The following is an 18,155-nucleotide window of genomic DNA, read 5'->3' as shown; positions in this document are numbered from 1 at the left end:
ACTTAAATTCAAATTCCAGCTTTACAATTTCTGGTTCTATGACCTTAGCATCTCTGAGCCTTAGTTTTCTCATCTATAAAATGAGAACGATTATAATTTTAACCCTTCATAAGATTACTTTGAGGATCAAATGAGATCACTTAAGGTAACAAACTAAACATGGTGCCTGGAACCTGGTAAGCCCTCAATAAATAATGATAATGATGATGATGATAACAATGATGGTGAAGATCATGAAGATGGTGGTGATAAAAGCCACAGGATGGTAAGTACCCACGTTGATATTGTTCTGATTATTTCCATTATGTTGATGGTCAGACCACATTAAGCAGAGTTCTGCTAGGAACTGATATAAGAAAATTATCCATATTGTAATAGATATTGGTATAATAACGTTTAAAAATAAATTTTAACCCTTCATGATTCACAAATCTTCTTTTTCCCATGTGTTCCAGCCATTATACCTTTGAAGAGAGGAACTGGGTAGGAGAGTGGTTTACAATGTAGGTTCTGGAACTAGACATCTGGTGCAAATCCTGGCTGAGACACTTATTAGCTGTGTGACTTTTGAAAAGTTACTTAACCTCTCTGTGCCTCATCTTTCTCATCTATAAAATGGGGATAGTAATTACACTTACCTCATATAGGTTTGTTGTCATGAAAGATTAGAACAATGCGTGACATATAATAAGCACTTGATAAATATTAGCTATGATGGTAAAGGTAATTCTTCAATCAAAATGTGTTCAAATTCTAATGTTATATGTCAATTATATCTCAATTAAAAATTTTAAAATATGCTCAAATAATTTAATATTTATTTGACAATACAGGGACTAGAAAGTGACTTTTATATTTATTGTTTCCTATGTAAATTGTTATCAAACTCATTCTGACAACATATAAATGACTGATAATAAGTCAATGAACTAACCTCCCCAGGACTATTAGTATTATCACTCAATATTTGGCTTGAGGAAAAACAATGAAGCATTAACTGTAATTTCAGGCATCTTAAAAAGGCACTTTGGCAAGACTCTGGGTGAGATAGCATGCAATGGCATAGTGACATAGTGAAGAATCACCTACTTATAAGGATTCCAGATGACTGCATCAGGAATTCAGCAACACAATGCACAAGGGGAGAACCCTCAGAATGTCCCATGCAGGTTCTCTTTCAGGTGTGGGAGGAGGTAAGCGTTGTGGACTTTGTATTCTAGCTAAGCTGTTTGCACAGGGAATGAACCTTGCAACAGTATCCCCCTTCCTTTACTGTTTATTTGTCCCTACACTCCCCTATGGCCAGAATCACTTGTGAGCAATTGTTTAAAATGCTCCCACCACTTCCATTGGTCACTTGGTTATTGCCCCTGGTTTCATGAGTCTGAGAAAGGTAAGCACAGATTGATGGGGAAAGTCAAATGTTATCTTAGAAATGAGATGCAAATCTAGTAAACAGCTAAAAAGTGTCCTTTGCGGTGAAAAATAAAAATAAAAAATAAGACAAGGCTTCTATTCATTTTATCATGCCCTCTCTGAGAATAAAACATCTCCTCCTCCTTCATGTCTGACACTCACCCTCACCCATAGCCTCCTTCTATGGTTTGAACTATTTTTTCAGGAGTGGAAATAAATTAACTACATGCTGAGTCAGCTACAAGAGAATCCAGATTCCTTTATCTCAGAGGTAGATATTTGAGAGATGAATGGTGAGAGGTTGAAACAATATAAGTGTCTTGAGAGCAGACTCAATTCTTGCCTGTGTGGCTGCTTGATCTAATCAGTGAATGATCCAACCTAGACAGCAATCTTCCTTATCTGGGAATTAATCCTTGAGCCCCACTAAAGATTTGGAGACCTACTGTCATCAGCTAGAAGAAAAAGGTAGCCATGGAAAGAATGCTGGCTTTAGAGCCAGAATGACCTGGGTTTGAACCCTAAGTTTACCTAGAACATTTCCTTTATCTCTAACTCTCGGTTTTATATCTATAAAATGGGGATAGCAATTCCTCCCATCTAAAGTTATTGCAAGGGTTAGTCATAATATATGTTAAGGCTTTTGGCACATAGTTGCACACAATAAGGAGAGTGTTATTGCTGTGGTTCTTTCATGGCTGTTTATATTGCAGGCATTAAATTTTGTTTCCACAAGCTTAGACTGAATGAAGACCTTGGCTTTATACAGTGCTCGTCATTTTATTTCCACTCAAATGAAATAAAACTCCACGATGGAATTTAGATGACAAAAATGAACTAAAATTGCATAGAAAACTTCAGTTGTCCAGGAGGACATAATGAATGAGTTGTTTTGGATAAGAATGTTTTCCAGATAGTTTGAGGTTTCCTTCTTTAAGTGTAAAATACTTTCTTTTAATCACTTTGGATGCAAATCTTTCAAAATGTTATACTTTCCCAGACTTTTTTTAAAACAGAAGAGTAAGGAGGAAAATTCGAATCCCTTTCTAAACCATTACTTCCACTCTACTTTGAGATTTTACAAAGATCCACAAATGTTAGAACTGCGTTCAGTCTAAGAGTAAACAAACTACATTACTGTCTCTGGTATTGTCTACAGGTAAAGAGTCTCTGGTATTGTCTACAGGTAAAGACCCTGAGCTTTCATTCATGGATTATGTAATATTTATTTTGGTTGTCCAGGAACCTTGTTGCTTTTTTAATTCTTGGCTATGCTTTAGTTAGGAGATAATTGGAAATCTGAGTCCTGGCAAGGAAAGATGTTACTGTATTTAGTGTGGAAGTCTCATGATGGCCTTCCATCCATAAACTGGAAGCATCTGACATAAATGCCAAGTTGTAGCATAGTGTTTCCAAATTACTTCCAGTTGCACCCCGACCCCAGGTGTACAGCGTTACGTAGGGCAATGATGGGTAACCCTTTTGGCAGGATAGACAAACTGTGATTCATAAAAATGCTTACAAGAACATTCCTTTTAGAAATGTATTTAATAGGAATATGTTTTTAAACCAGTAAATAAAATATCTGCAGCTGTACTTAATCATTTTAAAACTTTTTATCACTAAAAGAATTTCAATTTGAGGCTAAAATTTTAGAAACTCTATAGCCAGTACATGCTGAACTGTTTGATTATAATGCTACACCTTTGAGCAAATTTTGTTGTCCAGTAAGATTCCTGAAGCTGTTTTGGTCCATTACCTTTAAAAGTTTGTTTCAGAGGGAATCTTAATATTATTCTTTGATTTATATTCTCACAATTTAAATGTGTGAGTTGCATTATGAGTACTATACAACGAAATTAGTTCTATAATATCCAGCTGTCTGCTGGTAAGCCAACTCTCCAAGTTATAAATAAATAAACGAGCAAGTAAATAAATAACTTTTCCACCAGAGATAGCTCTTTGCATCTAAGTGTTGCCAAATTCTCTATATGAAAAAATATTTTTTCAAAACATTCCAATGCTTGACATCATGTAGTCAATTACATTTTTCACTTTGCATCTGGGTATTTTGGGCTTATATAGATACTTCTTTGAGTATATGATAAATACCTGAAACAAATTGTAAGGGCTAATATAATAATTCTCGTAAATCTAAAAACTATGAACTCTCCTATGAAAGAGACTTGCATGCCCTGTGCGATGAAACCAGGCTCTTCACAAAACATCAGCACTCTAATTTGCCCACTGCCTAAATTACAGCTTCTAGAATGTTCTAGAAGGTATAAGAATAAAGAATGTTCTGAATCTTTAAATGCACACTGAACTGTTCACTAAGTTTATTAAATGGAGGGGAAAAGAGCTGTCCAAGAAAATAAATAACAAGGGAGGATTTCATGAACAAGCACCCTAATGGGTGACCAAAGTGGCTCTTTATGTAACTTCCCTTTTCCAAAGCTTGTACACACCATTTTACATTTGAAAAAAAAATACTCAGAGCCTCTTGGCAAATAATTAGCTCATCATGACAAGGGTAAACAAATCACAAAGCTGACTATGGACTAAGCAGGAAATGAACAGATTTGAAAAAATACGAAATAAAGGGCTGCCCTTGTATAAAGAATTTATTCTAGCAAGAAGCTAAACAAGGACTTTTTGTGCTCTAGCATAATAGTCTTTCCTGTCTATTTCTCATCTTTTCAGTTAAGAGTTTTAAACTTTTTGTTTTGATTACAAAGTCAAAATCAGATTTGCCAAAAATGTATTTCATAAATGCTTCCTCTAAATAGCTATTTATATTTCATACCTCATGTTATATAGGTTGCAAAATCAAATATACAACATGCCTGTTTTATTGTAGATGAAAGGTAAAAGAAAATGCTTTGGAATGAAAAGAATTAAAGCATTGAAAAATTATCCCCAAACTGTCTCATTAGTAATGCTCACTCAGTATAATTACAGAATCTATCGCCATATGCAAATTTATTTGTTTCAATATGTTCACAATTAATCTTTTAGTAGTACAGTAACAATTAAAATCATTCATTCAATTATTTGAAATTTATCTTATGTGTTTTTATAAATGTTCCACTTATAATTCTCTATTTTTAATTTTTTGACTTTTATTTTATGTATTTTTTATACAGCAGGTTCTTATTAGCCATCCATTTATACAGTCAGTGTGTACATGTCAATCCCAATCTCCCAAATCATCACATCATCACCCCCACCCCCACGCCGCTTTCCCCGCTTGGTGTTCATACGTTTGTTCTCTACATCTGTGTCTCAATTTCTGCACTGCAAACTGGTTCATCTGTACCATTTTTCTAGGTTCCACATATATGTGTTAATAAATGATATTTGTTTTTCTCTTTCTGACTTGCTTCACTCTATAAGACAGTCTCTAGATCCATCCACGTCTCAACAAATGACCCAATTTCGTTCCTTTTTATGGCTGAGTAATATTCCATTATATATATGTACCACATCTTTATCCATTCGTCTGTTGATGGGCATTTAGGTTGCTTCCATGACCTGGCTATTGTAAATAGTGCTACAATGAACATTGGGGTGCATGTGTCTTTTTTTTTCAACTTTATTCTGTAAATTTATTTATTTATTTATGGGTACATTGGGTCTTCGTTACTGTGCACAGGCTTTCTCTAGTTGTGGTGAATGGGGGCTACTTTTCACTGCAGTGCGCGGGCTTCTCATTGCAGTGGCTTCTCTTGCTGTGGAGCACAGGATCTAGGCACACGGGCTTCAGTAATTGTGGCACACAGGCTCAGTAGTTGTGGCACATGGGCTTAGTCGCTCCACGACATGTGGGATCTTCCCTGACCAGGGCTCGAACCCATGTCCTCTGCATTGGCAGGCAGATTCTTAACCACTGTGCCACCAGGGAAGTCCCACATGTCTCTTTTTGAACTATGGTTTTCTCTGGAAAACCTGTAGTGGAATTGCTGGATCATATGGTAATTCTATTTTTAGTTTTTTAAGGAACCTCCATACTGTTGTCCATAGTGGCTGTATCAATTTACATTCCCACCAACAGTGCAAGAGGGCTCCCTTTTCTCCACACCCTCTCCAGCATTTGTTGTTTGTAGATTTTCTGATGATGCCCATTCTAACTGGTGTTAGATGTTTGATAGAATTCACCTGTGAAGCCATCCAGTCCTGGACGTCTGTTTGTTGGAAGATTTTTAATCACAGTTTCAAGTTCATTACTTGTGATTGGTCTGTTCATATTTTCTATTTCTTCCTCGTTCCTTGAAGGTTATACCTTTCTAAGAATTTGTCCATTTCTTCCAGGTTGTCCATTTTATTGGCATAGAGCTGCTTGTAGTAGTCTCTTAGGATGTCTTGTATTTCTGCGGTGTCTGCTGTAACTTCTCCTTTTTCATTTCTAATTTTATTGATTTAAGTTCTCTCCCTCTTTTTCTTGATGAGTATGGCTAATGGTTTATCAATTTTGTTTATCTTCTCAAGGAACCAGCTTTTAGTTTTATTGATCTTTACTATTGTTTTCTTTGTTTCTATTTCATTCATTTCTGCTCTGATCTTTATGATTTCTTTCCTTCTGCTAACTTTGGGTTTTGTTTGTTCTTCTTTCTCTAGTTCCTTTAGGTGTAAGGTTAGATTGTTTATTTGAGATTTTTCTTGTTTCTTGAAGTAGGCTTGTATAGCTATAAACTTCCCTCTTAGAACTGCTTTGCTGCATCCCATAGGTTTTGGATCATCGTGTTTTCATTGTCATTTGTCTCTAGGTATTTTTTGATTTCCTCTTTGATTTCTTCAGTGATGTCTTGGTTATTTAGTAATGTTTGTTTAGCTTCCATGTGTTTGCGTTTTTTGTTTTTTTCCCTGTAATTCATTTCTAATCTCATAGCGTTGTGGTCAGAAAAGATGCTTGATATGATTTCAACTTTCTTAAATTTACTGAGGCTTGATTTGTGACCCAAGATGTGATCTATCTAGAGAATGTTCCGTGCGTGCTTGAGAAGAAAGTGTAATCTGCTGTTTTTGGATGGAATGTCCTATAAATATCAATTAAATCTATCTGGTCTATAGTGTCATTTAAAGCTTCTGTTTCCTTTTTTATTTTCATTTTGGTTGATCTGTCCATTGGTCTAAGTGAGGTGTTAAAGTCCCCAGCTATTATTGTGTTATGGTTGATTTCCTCTTTTATAGCTGTTAGCATTTGCCTTATATACTGAGGTGCTCCTATGTTGGGGGCATATATACTTACAATTGTTATATCTTCTTCTTGGTTTGATCCCTTGATCATTGTGTAGTGTCCTTCCTTGTTTCTTGTTACATTCTTTATTCTAAAGTCTATTTTATCTGATATGAGTATTGCTACTCCAGCTTTCTTTTGATTTTCATTTGCATGGAATATCTTCCTCCATCCCTTCACTTTCAGTCTGTATGTGTCCCTAGGACTGAAGTGGGTCTCTTGTAGACAGCATATATATGGGTATTGTTTTTGTATCCATTCAGTAAGCCTGTGTCTTTTGGTTGGACCATTTAATCCATTCATGTTAAGGTAATTATTGATATGTATGTTCCTATTACCATTTTCTTAATTGTTTTGGGTTTGTAGTTGTAGGTTATTTTCTTCTCTTGTGTTTCCCACTTAGAGAAGTTCCTTTAGCATTTGTTGTAGAGCTGGTTTGGTGGTGCTGAATTCTCTTAGCTTTTGCTTGTCTGTAAAGCTTTTGATTTCTCCATTGAATCTGAATGAGATCTTTGCTGGGTAGAGTCATCTTGTTTGTAGGGTCTTCCCTTTCATCACTTTAAGTATATCATGCCACTCCCTTCTGGCTTGTAGAGTTTCTGCTGAGAAATCAGCTGTTAACCTTATGGGAGTTCCCTTGTGTGTTATATGTCATTTTTCCCTTGCTGCTTTCAATAATTTTTCTTTGTCTTTAATTTTTGTCAATTTGATTACTATGTGTCTCGGCTTGTTTCTCCTTGGGTTTATCCTGTATGGGACTCTCTGCACTTCCTGGACTTGGGTGGCTATTTCCTTTCCCATGTTAGGGAAGTTTTCTACTATAATCTCTTCAAATATTTTCTCGCGTCCTTTCTCTCTTCTCCTTCTGGTACCCCTATAATGCAAATGTTATTGCATTTAATGTTGTCCCAGAGGTCTCTTAGGCTGTCTTCATTTCTTTTCATTCTTTTTTCTTTATTCTGTTCCACAGCAGTGAATCCCACCATTCTGTCTTCCAGGTCACTTATCCATTCTTCTGCCTCAGTTATTCTGCTATTGATTCCTTCTAGTGTAGTTTTCATTTCAATTATTTTATTGTTCATCTCTGTTTGTTTGTTCTTTGATTCTTCTAGGTATTTGTTAAATATTTCTTGCATCTTCCTGATCTTTGCCTCCATTCTTTTTCCAAGGTCCTCGATCATCTTCACTATCATTATTCTGAATTCTTTTTCTGGAAGGTTGCCTATCTCCACTTCAGTTGTTGTTTTTCTGGGGTTTTATCTTGTTCCTTCATCTGGTACATAGCCCTCTGCCTTTTCATCTTGCCTGTCTTTCTGTGAATGTGGTTTTTGTTCCACAGGCTGCAGGATTGTAGTTCTTCTTGCCTCTGCTGTCTCTTTATCTTATGTTTAACTAACATGTGAATGTGAAATTCTCAGTAATTTACTCTGGTCAATGAGGTAGATATTAAAAACCACTATATGTGTAAATAAACCTGGATATGTAACACCATTTAAAATTAAATTTGATATAGTTGGATAATTGGTTACACTGCTATATCTAGCATGTGTTAGAGCCTCTTACATGATTCTTAGAAAATTATATTGGTTGCTCTCATTACAGTTGAACAATGTGTTCTGATTATGGCTTCTCCATTGAAGTGGCCCTAGAAGAAATCTAGAAGTGAAATCCATGACAACCAGTGCACCAGCATGTAATCTACTATTAACTGGGCTGTGAGCCCCTCAGGGTCTCAGGCTGTCTTCCTTACATTTGTGCCCTGGCACCTAGCCCAGAGTCTGGAACATAGATGATGATGATGACAATCATTACTGAACTAAACTGAGGGACTGAGGACCAGATTGGAAAGTAGAGACCATGTGTTATTTTCCACCTGCTCTGAAATGTATTAACTTTCCTGGTGATTGTGAGCAGTTACCTGATCTTACTACCAGTTCTTACCCCCTTTAGAATAGATTCAGTCTTTCTCATGTGTATTAAGGGAAATTAAGAACACAAGATAAATCATATCAGAAGTATGAAGTTCATTTATTCATAAATGAAAGAGGTTATGTTAATTTAAAAATGGCTTGGGGGGCTTCCCTGGGGCGCAGTGGTTGAGAGTCCGCCTGCCGTGCCTATCTCCACTTCAGTTGTTGTTTTTCTGGGGTTTTATCTTGTTCCTTCATCTGGTACATAGCCCTCTGCCTTTTCATCTTGCCTGTCTTTCTGTGAATGTGGTTTTTGTTCCACAGGCTGCAGGATTGTAGTTCTTCTTGCCTCTGCTGTCTCTTTATCTTATGTTTAACTAACATGTGAATGTGAAATTCTCAGTAATTTACTCTGGTCAATGAGGTAGATATTAAAAACCACTATATGTGTAAATAAACCTGGATATGTAACACCATTTAAAATTAAATTTGATATAGTTGGATAATTGGTTACACTGCTATATCTAGCATGTGTTAGAGCCTCTTACATGATTCTTAGAAAATTATATTGGTTGCTCTCATTACAGTTGAACAATGTGTTCTGATTATGGCTTCTCCATTGAAGTGGCCCTAGAAGAAATCTAGAAGTGAAATCCATGACAACCAGTGCACCAGCATGTAATCTACTATTAACTGGGCTGTGAGCCCCTCAGGGTCTCAGGCTGTCTTCCTTACATTTGTGCCCTGGCACCTAGCCCAGAGTCTGGAACATAGATGATGATGATGACAATCATTACTGAACTAAACTGAGGGACTGAGGACCAGATTGGAAAGTAGAGACCATGTGTTATTTTCCACCTGCTCTGAAATGTATTAACTTTCCTGGTGATTGTGAGCAGTTACCTGATCTTACTACCAGTTCTTACCCCCTTTAGAATAGATTCAGTCTTTCTCATGTGTATTAAGGGAAATTAAGAACACAAGATAAATCATATCAGAAGTATGAAGTTCATTTATTCATAAATGAAAGAGGTTATGTTAATTTAAAAATGGCTTGGGGGGCTTCCCTGGGGCGCAGTGGTTGAGAGTCCGCCTGCCGATGCAGGGGACACAGGTTCGTGCCCCAGTCCGGGAAGGTCCCACATGCCGCAGAGCGGCTGGGCCCGTGAGCCATGGCCGCTGAGCCTACGGAGCCTGTGCTCCGCAACAGGAGAGGCCACAGCAGTGAGAGGCCCGCGTACCGCAAAAAAAATAAAATAAAATAAAAATAAATAAATAAGTAAGTAAGTAAATAAAAATGGCTTGGAAAGGAAATAGCCAAAATACTAAAGTATATCAGCACAGGTTGCCATAGCATTGGTTAGGTGCCAGACGTTTTACATATATTTTTCAGTCCTCAGAACCCATCAAAATGATAATATTGTTGCTAGAAAATGATTATATTATCTTAAGTTATGAATGAGAAAATTGAGGCTGAAAGGGAGGTTAAGAAATTTTCCCAAATTCACACAGTTAGCAGGTGGTACAACCAAGAAATTTCAATTCTTGCCCGCAAACTCATGTACTTTCTCCCACAGTCTAGCAGAAGAAAGTATCATTAATCATACAATTTCACAAATATTTTAATTATAGTATCATCACAATTTTTAATTAAATATTTGTGAAATTATATGATAGAGATCAGGGAATGAGTAAACTGACCTATAGGATATGTTTATCCAGAGAAAGAGGAAGAACTTCAAAAGTTCTCTCTCACCCTACAAAGAATATCACATTTTGTCCTTTTGAGAGCTTATGAATGCCATTTGCTACTATAGGAGTTTCCTATAGTAGAATCACAGTTGGAACAGTGGAAGTATTATGTCCAGAAACATCATTTTTTAAACTTCATGAGATCACAAAGCATGAAGCATTGAATAAGGGTCATCATGCTTGATTCAACATAGCTTTAGTCAACAACTTGCCATGAGAATTTCAGTCAACAGACAAGGTTTAACCTCAGAGGGCAGATCTCCTTATCAGTCCTGTTTGTGCTTTGCTACCAAAGCTATTTTGCAACTTTCCAGTGATAATTCATTGTGTTTATTAGCAGAGACTCTTCCTCATAAACTCTTTTTTCTTTTTGACTTAGACTGGAATAATATTATTATTCACAGGAAGTTATTTCAGCTTTTAACATTTCTCAGCTCCTGATAATTTTAACACTCAAATCCTTTTTATCAATGGAGTGAAAGTTCAGCCTATTAAATATTGGTTATCAGTGTCAAAAGGATATCTTTTGCAGGGAAAAAAAAGATACAACAGAGTCCCGTGTTAAGCTTTTCACTAGCACAAGGGTCACAAACTTAGATGCCTACAGAAGCCAGGAGGGTAATTCAATGAAAAACTTAGTCCAGTAGGGACTGGTGATCAGATAGTTAGTGTCCTATCTGAAGGGGGCAGCCAAAACTCAGATCCAGCCAAATTCTCTGCAGGAATTTGATCCAGTGTCACCAGATCTCCAGGTTTTTATTTGTTGTTGTTGTTATTCTTTAAGAGAAACCAGCAACCTGATTCTTATATAATATCTCCATATTGTTAATGTTGGCATTTAATACGTTTTAATGCCATGCAATTCTAACAAACATACACATAAGTTTAGACTTTATGACCTTGCTTCTAGACCATAGGACCTTAAATCTTAAGAGTTCAATAAACATTCATTGAGCACCTTCTCCATGCTAGGTACTGTGAAAGGCACCAGAGATACTAAGACAAATACAATCCAGCACCTGTCTTTGAGTCACTCATATTCTAGTGACAGAAATGTGCATGGTACAAATAATTATTATCTAGTAGGAAAAAATAAAATTAATCATATAATCTCACACATATCAATACTTAATTATAAATTGTGGTGAGTGCTGTAAAAGAAAAAAAAAAACAGCACAATCATAGATGAGGGAAGAAGTAAGCTTACACCTGACATCTGAAGGATGAGCACACATTTATCCAAAGGAAGAAAAGGAAGAATAACACTCTAGGCAGAGGGGATAATATCTACAAAGACCCTGAGCTAGGATGTAACTTGGCATTTCTGGGAAACTAAAAGGAGACCCAAGTGTGAATGATACAGAGTAAACAAGGGGAAAAGTCACACACGTTGAGAATGGAGAGAGAAGTAGGGGTAGATCATAAATGGACCTGTGGTCAATGTTAAGGATTTTGAGAAATAAGAGGCCATTGTCAGGATTTTAAGCAGGAAAATGGCAAAGTAAGATATGGGGTTTTAAGGGATCATTCTGTCTACAGGCTGGGAAATAGATTATGAGGGTCTTCTTATGCCAGAATCCCAGTGACCAGTTAACAGACTAATTCTGGAGTCTAGGCTTGTCCTAGAGTGATGCCTATAGAGTTACAGAGAAGAGTGCAAACTTGGAATATATTTGAGACATAGTATATTGCTGTGGAGTACAAAATATGCATGACATAGAGATACAAATGGAGATGATACTGGATAGGTAGATTGGGCAAACTCATGAATAACTTCAGCTGCCATAGTAACAAACTTAGTCTTTATCCTGTGGGTGAGACAAAAGTTTGATGGAATGAGTTGACACAGTTGGATTTGTGTTGACCTAATAGTAACCTGATTCAGTCTCCTGTCTTCAGTAAAGACTTTATGGTCCATCCATAACTAGTCTTTTTTCCCCCTATGCTCTAAGCTTAATCATCTACAAAAATTGGCAGCTTCTGAGGGTATTAAAGTCCATCTTTGTTTCCTATCTCTAAGGCAAATGAAATCATGACTACAATATTACTTCAAGTTTGGTTGTATTCTCTTCCATACACAGAATGGTGTCCTATGGAGAACATGTCAGTGAATCTAGATGTACATATTCAAATCTTCTATCTTATGACTTCCATACTCAGAACCTCATGTGGTACAGCAATGCATGTTGCTGCAGTGCCTAAATGCCCCATTGCTGATGGATGCATATTCCTCATTTCCCACTCCCATCTGGAGAGCCCAGATGTATGCTGATGCCATGCAAATTCACATGAGTGTTTCTGCGTGGAATAGAATTTCCTGATCATGTGCAATTAGACAAGGGTAGCTGACACTGCTACAGCATAAACTATTTCTTATAGAAATTCACCATCTCAGAGTCTGGCTTTTGGACATGAGGGACCATATTTACCCTTTTGCTTAACAATTAGACAGGCAGACAAAATAACATGAAACAGTTTTCAGACATTGAACAATAGACAATGCAAGAGAATGATCCATGAGGGAATAACAACAAATGAGGTGAGCCCTCTGCCTGGAGAGAGTTTCCAGGGCACAGCACAATGAGGGTGAACCCAAACAGAGCCCAGCAGTCTCTTTGAGTTGAAGAAATAGAGTTTAGATTCTGGGTAGGCCACAGTATCTGGAACCTGTGATTTGTAGGGCAGAGTCCTAGAGAGAATGGTACAGCTACAGAGAAAGAGCTCTTGCGAATTCAGTGAGAGGTCCTGTCAAGTCTTCAACTAAGTACTAATATGCACATGTATGTGAGGAAAGTATTAATGGTAAGGTAAATACCACCAAAAAGAAACAGACAGAACAATCCCTAGACCACACACAGGGTCAGGAATAGTGTATGTTCCCACCATCAAAAGTGGAAAAACCTCCTAATAAATGGGTACTGGGTAGAATCAGCAGAAGGAGCAGAAGTTGGACAAAATTAATCTAGACTATAGGCCTCTCAGGAGATGACAAAGCTTTAAAAATAAGACTTGAATGTATAAAATTGATTCCAAGTGTCTGAACTATGTGTCAGCATAAAATCCAATACTTGTTACAAGAATGCAACAAAATCCCAAAACCAACATGTAAAACTCACAATGTTAATAAAAATTAATGTGTTCAAAAAATCAGGAGAATCATTACCCGTAATCAAGAAAAAAATCAATCAATAAAAACATATCCAGAAAAAGAACATACACACACTACTATATATAAGATAGAGTACCAACAAGGACCTACTGTATAGCACAGGGAATTCTACTCAATATTCTGGGATAACCTGTATGAGAAAAGAATCTAAAAAAGAATGAATATATGTATATGTATAACTGAATCACTCTGCTGCACACCTGAAACTAACACAACATTGTAAATCAACTACATTAAAATAAAATTTAAATGAAAAAAAAAGGAAATGATAGTACGAGCAAGCAAAGACATTAAGATAGCCCTTATACATATTCTCCATATGTTTTAGAAGGTAGAGAAGAGTATGAGCATGATGAGGAGAGAGATGGAATGTTAAAAAAAAAAACATAAATGGAACCTCTATAGATAAATACAATAGCTGAAATGGTAAGTACACTGGATGAGATTAACAGCACATTAGACACTGGAGAAGAAATATTGGAGAACATTAATACATAATGATAGAAACTATCCAAAATAAAACATGCAAATAAAATGACTGAACAAAATGAACAGAGCTTCAGTGAACTATGGGACAATATCAAGTGATCTGACATATGTGTACACTTAACCCTTAAACAATGTGGGGATTGGGGCACCAACCCTCCACACAGTCGAAAATCCATGTGTAACTTTAGTCTGTCCTCTATATCTGTGGTTCTGCATATGCAGATTCAACCAACCATGGATGGTGTAGTACATATTTGTTGAAAAAAAACCACATATAAGTGTACCTGCACAGTTTAAACCATGTTGTTCAAGGGTAAACTGTAATTAGAATCCTAGAAAAGGAAGGGACAGAAAAAAATATTCAAAGAAATAGTGGCTGAAAACTTTCAAACTGTGATGAAAACTATAAACCTACAAAGTCAGGAGGCTTGACAAAACCAAGAAGAAGAAACATGAATAAAAGCACACCAAGGCACATCATAATCAAATTGCTGAAAACCAGTGATGAAGAGAAAATGTTAAAAACAGTCAGAGGAAACCAGTCACAGAGAGGGGGCTTCCCTGGTGGCGCAGTGGTTAAGAATCTGCCTGCCAATGCAGGGGACACGGGTTCGAGCCCTGGTCCGGGAAGATCCCACATGCCGTGGAGCAGCTAAGCCCGTGTGCCACAACTACTGAGCCTGCGCTCTACAACCCATGAGCCACAACTACTGGAGCCCATGCTCCACAACAAGAGGCGCCACTGCAACGAGAAGCCCGCGCACTGCAACGAATAGTAGCCCCTGCTCATCACAACTAGAGAAAGCCTACGTGCAGCAATGAAGACCCAATGCAGCCAAAAAAGAAATTTAATTAATTAATTAATTTTAAAATAAAGTCACAGAGGAAAAAAAATAGAATGATAGCAGATATCATTAGAAACAATGCGAGCCAGAAGATAGCTAGGGACATCTTTAAAGTACTGGGTGTGGGGGATGGGGACAATCTGTCCACTTGACATTCTACACCAAGGAAAAATATCCTTTTAAAATGAAGGCAAAATAAAGACTGTTTTAGACATAGAAAGCAGGAACAATTTCTCATTAGCAGACCGGGAAAAAAAAAATGTTAAAAGAAGTACTTTAGGCAGAAAAAGATTATATCAGAGAGATATTTGGGGCCTCGAAGGGATAAAAATTCCAGAAATGGGTAAGTATGGAGTAATTTTTCTTCATTTTTAATCTCTGAAAAAGATAGCTGATTATCTAAACTGGAAAGCAAAAGATAATGACAGTTTATTATGGGGTATATTATATATGTAGAAGTGAAATGGATGACAACCATAGCACAAAGGCTGGGAGGGGGAAGATGGAAATATACTATTGCAAGTTTCTTATAATATAAGTAAAATGGTATAAGATTATTTGAAGGTAGACTATGATAAGTTAAAGTTGTATTTTGTAAGATGAAGGGCATTGCCAATAAAACAAAGCAAAGCTAATAAACCAATAGTGGAGATAAAAGGAAACATAAAAAATACTCAATTAATCCAAAAGAAAGTAGGAAAGCAAAGAAAATAATGAATAAAAGCCAGATGGACAAATAGAAAACAATAGCAGAATGGTAGATTTAAACCCAACCATATCAATAATTATATTAAAAGCAAATGGGAAGAACACGACAACTAAGAGATTTTAAGATTGAATAAAAAGCAACACCCAATTTTAAGCTGAACTCAAGAAATCCACTTTAAAGACAAAGATAAAAAGTAAAGGATTGGGGCTTCACTGGTGCGCGGTGGTTGAGAGTCCACCTGCCAATGCAGGGGATGCGGGTTCGTGCCCCGGTCCGGGAAGATCCCATGTGCCGCGGAGCGGCTGGGCCCGTGAGCCATGGCCGTTGAGCCTGCGCTTCCAGGGCCACAACAGTGAGAGGCCCGCGTACCGCAAAAAAAGAAAAAAAAAAAATTGAAGGTATACCATACTAACTAACTATAATCAAACACAATGGATGTGTCATTCCATTTATATGACAATATAGGAAAGTAAAGCATAGTGACAGAAAGTAAATCAGCAGTTGCATGTGTCCAGAGAATAGGGGAAGGTATGGCTACAAATGGCACATGGAAACTTTTTGGAGTGATGGAAATCTTCTGTACCTTGATAGTGATGGTAGCTGTAGAACTGTACTTATTTGTCAAAATTCAGCAAATATTGTACTTAAAATTGGTGAATTGTATTGTTTGTAATTTATACCTTAATAAAGATGATGAAAGGAAGGGGGACGGAGTGAGAGAAAGAAGTGGGGAGGAATAAAGAGGAGAAGAAAAGGAACAGGGAGGAGGGAAGGGAAGAAAAGAAACTAGCCATTTGTTTTCAAAAACTACAGTCACTTCAGTAAGAGTAGTTTCCACTGGCCCTTTACTCCATTATGTAAAACATTTTAGCCCTTTTTTCTGATCCTTATTTTCTACCCACATCGACAGTCTGATGGTCTTACCTTCCACCTCAAGAAATTTATTGACTGTTGTACGAAACAAAGATAACTGTATCCTAAAGAGAAATTCTGGCACCAGCGAGTGATGTGAAACTTTTACCTGATTAAATGAGGAATGCCTCAGAAGAAACCGCCCTTCCCACTTGCTATCTATGACAACGACCTCTGCCCTTCCTGACCTCGCTTGCTCCATCTCTCGCCACATCTTCTCTTTGTTGTTGAAAGCCCCACCCAACCCTCTGCACTGCTTTTACTCTTCAGCATCACAGTTCCCTTTCTTCAATAAGGAAGACCATTTCTATATCCTCCCCCGTCTCCCACCAGTAGGGAAAGTTGAATACACATGAAAGTGTTACTAGTGGGCCTTTGGGTACACAAAGGACCAAAGTAAGGCATGCAAACTTCAGACGGTAGATATATTTTATACAAGGACAATTAGACTGCATATAGGATAGACTCTAAGACTCTGGGGAAAGAGTTGGGATAATCAGATGGTGGAGATGTGATAAACTGATGAAACAGGACTAAGGGTGGCATCAGGTGGAAAGAAGACATGAAATGCAGAGCAAAACAATATATAAACAGATCTGAGTGTTCTTATAACCACTTAAACCCATGCTAACAGGCGATTAAGTTTAAGATATCTTACCTACAGACTGGGAGAAAATATTTGCAAACGATGTGGCCAAAAAGGACTTAATCTCCAAAATGGGCAAACAGCTCATACAACTCAATAACGGCAACAACAAGAACAAAAAAAACCAAACAACCCAATCAAAAAATGGACAGAAGACCTGAATAGACACTTCTATTCCAAAGAAGACATACAAGATGGTCAACAGGCACATGAAAAGATGCTCAACATTGCTAATTATTAGAGAAATGCAAATCAAAACTACAATGAGATATCACCTCACACCAGTCAGAATGGCATCATTTAAAAGCCTACAAATAACAAATGCTGGAGAGGGTGTGGAGAAAAGGGAACCCTCCTGCACTGTTGGTGGGAACATAAATTGGTGCAGCCACTAAGGAAACAGAATGGAGGTTCCTCAAAAAACTAAAAATAGAGTTGCCATATGATCCAGCAAGCCCACTCCTGGGCATATATCTGGACAAAACTCTAATCTGAAAAGATACACATACCCCAGTGTTCATACCAGCACTATTTACAATAGCCAAGACATGGAAGCAACCTAAATGTCCATTGACAGATGAATGGATAAAGAAGATGTGGTATATATATACAATGGAATACTACTCAGCCATAAAAAGGATGAAATAATGCCATTTGCAGCAACATGAATGGACCTAGAGATTATCATACTAAGTGAAGTAAGTCAGACAGAGAAAGACAAATATCATATGATATCACTTATATGTGGAATTTGAAATATGATACAAATGAACTTATTTACAAAACAGAAACAGACTCACAGACATAGAAAGCAAACTTATGGTTACCAAAGGGGAAAGGGAATGGGAGAGGGATAAATTAGGTGTTTGGGATTAGCAGATACAAACTGCTATATATAAAATAGATAAGCAACAAGCTCCTACTGGGAACTATATTCAATATCCTGTAATGAATGATAATGGAAAATAATATATAAAAGAAGATACAGATATAGCTATATAATTGAATCACTTTGCTGTATATCAGAAACTAACACAACACTGTAAATCAACTGTACTTCAATAAAAAATT

At 37.0% G+C, this 18,155-nt stretch overlaps 1 protein-coding gene across 5 annotated transcripts in view; it reads left to right on the top strand.

Moving 5' to 3' along the window:
• Positions 1–18,155, top strand: part of F5 (coagulation factor V) — an 87,846-nt gene that overhangs the window by 13,269 nt on the left and 56,422 nt on the right. The window lies entirely within an intron of this gene.

This window comes from Neophocaena asiaeorientalis, unplaced genomic scaffold, assembly GCF_003031525.2.
Source record: "Neophocaena asiaeorientalis asiaeorientalis breed wild unplaced genomic scaffold, Neophocaena_asiaeorientalis_V1.1 scaffold99, whole genome shotgun sequence".
Lineage (NCBI taxonomy): Eukaryota > Metazoa > Chordata > Mammalia > Artiodactyla > Phocoenidae > Neophocaena > Neophocaena asiaeorientalis.
This window is presented reverse-complemented; position numbering and strand designations above follow the sequence as displayed.